The sequence below is a fragment of the Carlito syrichta genome, unplaced genomic scaffold (assembly GCF_000164805.1).
Source record: "Carlito syrichta isolate Samal-C Ts95f unplaced genomic scaffold, Tarsius_syrichta-2.0.1 Scaffold121953, whole genome shotgun sequence".
Lineage (NCBI taxonomy): Eukaryota > Metazoa > Chordata > Mammalia > Primates > Tarsiidae > Carlito > Carlito syrichta.
In genome coordinates this window covers 244,374-249,339 of record NW_007066049.1, presented here as the reverse complement: position 1 = coordinate 249,339, position 4,966 = coordinate 244,374, and positions in this window count along the sequence as shown.

The window sequence follows — 4,966 nt, the reverse complement described above, 5'->3', positions numbered from 1 at the left end:
TGGGAGGAGGCCCGCGGCTGCTCCCGGCTGTGGGCGCTGCCCTGCGGTGCACTCTCTGTGGATCCCAACTTTCCTGCCCGTCTCGTCTTCCCGTGCAATCCACTCCTCCGACGCCAGCGCCGTAGGATGTCCTCGCACGTTTCTCATCTTCACGCGGAACTGGATGCGATGACTCCCGAAAGGAGTAGCCTCATCCCTCAAAGAGCGGCCCCCAAAGCACTCGCTCTGTTTGATTGCTCTCTTAAAATCAGCAAACCCCGAAGGTTTGGTTTGTGTAATGGCTCGTACCCACCTCGCCAGATCCCCGAGCAAAGTTTGGGGGATTGACAGTAACAGTTCACTCGAACAAAAAACGTATTTTCTCCATGACCTATAAAGGTTGTCCGAGAAGGTCTTAGTGCGTGATTGAATAACTTGTTCTAACTACAGGAAGAATGAAGGGCTTGATGTTCAACCTCTTTGTTCCCCATTCTGTACCGGGATGTGTGGGCATTAAGGGTTCCTCACATACTTATGCACTATGATGGTATGTTCGAGAATACCTCTTGGTTTTTTAGTACAGTGGTTTTCTTTCTAAATGAGAACATTTATTTTTAGATGCTAAATTTTAAAGTAAAACACACACACACAAATCAGACCTACCAAGATATATATTGTATAAAGTAAGTCTGTTTTTACCCAGCTCGTTTGGCATCATGATTTCCCCCACATGTGATTGTAATCTCTTTTTTATTCATACTTCTCCTCAAGTGAATATTCACAGTACAACTGCAGTGTCTAAAAGCCTACTGTAAAAATCCATTAATCTCTTACGTGTGAAATATAAAACACTTTCCTTGCAGACAGTAAGTTGATAGCCAAGAGACTCTTACTATGGTAACATTTTATATGGTTTGAATATGGAAAATTTAAGAATAAAAAGAACCACTTAAGCACCTGGAAGTCAAGACAAAAATATTTCCTCACAACAATGCCAGTGAATTAAAGGATGATTCTTTTATCTTACCACAGTGAATGATCATTTTGCCATTCAGAAAATCTACAATTAAAGCTAGTACATTGTTCAGTTTGTCACCTGTTCTATGCTCTGAACTATTTTTAAATAAATGAACAATTCTTCTGATCCATTTACAATAAACATAGTGGCACAGCCACTTTCCAGATCACTTCATAAGCAACATAGTTAGATCATATTATTCTAATCATACCGCAGTCATTTCAAAGTCACGTTGTAGTCGCAACACATAGCTTAGCAATAGTTATTTAACATCATTATTAAACGAAATTGTTGCTGTTTGCTAAGGTATAGCTTCACTTGCTGGCAGAGCCCATTATTACTTGGTGCTCATGAATGAAATCTTATTATGAACCCAGGATGAAGGTTAGGGAAGGGAAAAAAAAGAAATCATCACATGATTTAATTTATGACTATGAGACTCCAATTAAAGAAAACCACAGGTCAGAGCCCCAGAATGAAATATGTCTAGATTCTTTTCAGAGGAGAATGAGTGAATGCTAGAGATAGAGCTACCAACTCAGGGCATTCCATCTTGTAGGTGTTTATTTCACATATTCAAATTATTGAGATTCCTTAATCACAGCAGTTCTACCTCTTAAAACTAGAATGGTTGAGGTTTGTTTGCCCTATTATATTCCAACTTACAAACTCTAGAATTAGAACTGTTGTCAGAGATCTTGTTAATATTCCTAGAAAAAAATTAAATATAAAGGGCTATACTCCTCGGCCCTCTACTACCATAACTTGGGGCTTCTGCCCAAGATACTATATAAACTATTTGTATAACTAGAGCTGTCCACAATCCACCTCTCCAATATTGTTTTTAAAGTTATATCTGTGTCGTTTTGAGTTGGGAAAATATTCATTAATTTTAGTTTAAGGGGAAATCTATTTGTTTTCTTGCAGCATTTTTATCCATTTTTTCTTTAGTGAATTTGCTAAAATAATAAATTTCCGATGATATGATTTCCCATTTGCTTCTTCCTATTTATGTATTATACTTTCATTGAGATCCCCTTAACTAGCCCTTACTCGTCTTTGTCAATGCGTGTTTTCTACAGCAAGGAATTACAATGTTCTCACCTGTGCTGTACCTGATTAGTACTTTAAGAATTATGCCATCTGGGCTAGAGTAAAATGACCTAGTGTTCTCTGCAGGTTATATAGGTCATGGGATGTTTGTGAAGCTAAGTCACTGTCAGTTTGCTAACTGAAAACTAAAATGGTATTGCAGATTTACACACAAGCAGATGTTGAGTTCATAAAATTATTTTATATTTGCCAAATTTAATATTTCTCTATTTAGATATTTAAACAATAATTCCCATGTAATGGCATTGAATAACCTAAATTATTAAGCAGTTCAGTTTGTTAATTGGATTTTCATTTAGGATTTTCTAGTTACCACTCAGCATTTTAAAATTAAATTTCACACAGAGATTGTAAAGGCTTTTTCTGTAAGTTATATTTTATATAAAAGACAGACTGTAGCGCTTACAATGTTCAAATGACCTCCATAAGGACTTTAAGACTAATATTTTCAGCTCTAATAAACTAGTTCTATATTCCAATCATAGTTAAACATAAAAAAAAAAAAACTTTTGTGTCCTGTACTTCTAAGGTTCCTTTAATCCAGATGTCTTATTGTGTCTAACAGACATTAATCAATCAATCACAAGAGCTCTTATGTCACAGCAGGTATTATTGTCCCCATTTCACAAAGGGACTAGACTGTTATACTTCTGAGGGACACTTGTGCTAAAAAATTTAAGGGTTATTTGTATTTTCACTGCTTAAAAATGACAATGCAGAATTTTAACACCACATAAAGAAAATTAACACCTTTTTAAGGTTGTGCAAACTGGCAATGTGTAGTAAGCTTCTTGAATAATTCTTTTGACTCACTATTTATTATTAGCTCTTTCCATTTGGATACCTTTTTTCTTTTCTTTACTTTTTTTTTTTTAAGGAAAACCTAGTCCAAGGTAATCAAATCACAAAGGAAAGCTGGTGACAACCTTCATTTTCTTTGAATGACTGAACTAAATTTATCCCAATTTGCTATATTTTTATGACTGCCAACGATTATAAATGTCAGGTTTGTAGCTCTAACAGTTATCACAATATAAACTGACATTTTCCAGTGCCACTATTTTATCATGATTACTATATAAATAAAGAAAATATTGAATTCTCAAGTTTCGCTATTGCTTCTTTAAGATTTCAGATTATTTATAGACATAGCTTTCATAACAAATGCTTTTCTGCATCACAGGTAGGGCTCAAGCAATCATATAGGAAAACATGAAAAAATATATTTAAGGTAGTAAACAGACTAAATATGTATCACATTTAATCTTAAATAATTTGATTAAAGTCATGTAATTTACAGTGAAAACTTTATTAGTTCTTTAGGATATTTATTTCTGTAGGTAAAAGTGTTAGATTAAAATATTAAGTATTATCTATTCAATTCACATAAGCTGATAAATGTACAAGGACGTAGGAGGAGCGTGCACTTTGTTCAGAAGCACAAAATATTTACACAAAAACAGAGACCAAAAAAATGTTGAGACAACACATTTCAAGCACAATAGCATTTGCCCAAAAATATTTAGGAAAAAGGTTTTTTAAAAGATAACTCCAAAAAAAAGCAACAGATACTGGAGAGGATGTGGGGAAAAGGGAACATTTCTACGCTGTTGGTGGAAGTTTAAACTAGCACAGTCTCTGTGGAAAACAGTTTGGCGAGTCCTAAAAGATCTAAAAATCGACCTCCCATATGACCCTGCAAACCCCCTGCTGGGAATATACCCAGAGTAACTCGCTCTATGAAAAAGATACCTGCACTTGCATATTTATTGCAGCATTGATCACAATAGCAAAAACATGAAACCAACTGTGCTGCCCATCAAAAGAGGACTGGCTAAAAAAAATGTGGTACACATACATGATAGAATATTATGCAACCACAAAGAAGAACAAAATTATGAACTTCACAGCAACTTGGATGGACTTAGAGTCTATAATACTGAGAGATCTATCATAGAAACAAAGAACTTAATATCATATGTTCTCACTCATAAGTGGACCTTGAACAATTATAATACTATAAGAAAAGGATTGGTAGTAGTGGGAAATTGCTGGGATGGGGGGCTGCACCTCATTAACAAGGGTACCTGCATCATGTATACTTAAGCCTGAATTGTATCCCACATCTTTAAAATAAAAAAATAAAATAAAATATAAGTAGTACAATGTCTTAAAATTTTTCTTTCATTATGGTATCATTAATAAGAGTATGTTTTTGAAAACAACTTTGTGTTACTTGAAATAACATTATTTTGGAAACTTTCAATCTCTGTTCCTCCAGTCCTATCTTCTTTATTCTTATAATGCTGTTTGTGTACATATACATATTTTTAAATAAAGTTACATGATATTCTTCTAGAAGCCCAATTTGTTATATAATGTACACATTAAATAGACTTACTAATATAGGGCGTGATGGATAAGTCTCATTTTTTTCTTACAGTCTCCTCTTAGGGACCAAATGCCACCCACAGTCCCCCTCTAAGTGAATTAGAATGAGTCAGTGAGACAATGTATATTGTTGACCACTGCAGAGCTGGCTAACTCCAGTTCTCTGATAACACCAAAGTATCGGAGGTGGAGAGTGCTCACCCTTTGAAAGATACTGTCATGCTTTTTGTGGAAATTAAGTTAATATCACTCTGCTAATAAAATATATATGTCCATGTACATCTGTGTATTGAGAAATGTTTAAGAGAGCTGGTCTGCTTTAAAATAAGTCAGGGTGCATCATAAAATAGATTACTAAAAAAGAAAAGAAATGTATGTTATGAGAAACATGTGTGATGATTACAAGAAAGCTTATTTTTAAAAAATTATCCTTGGAAAAACATCACTTGTAAAATATGAAAAACA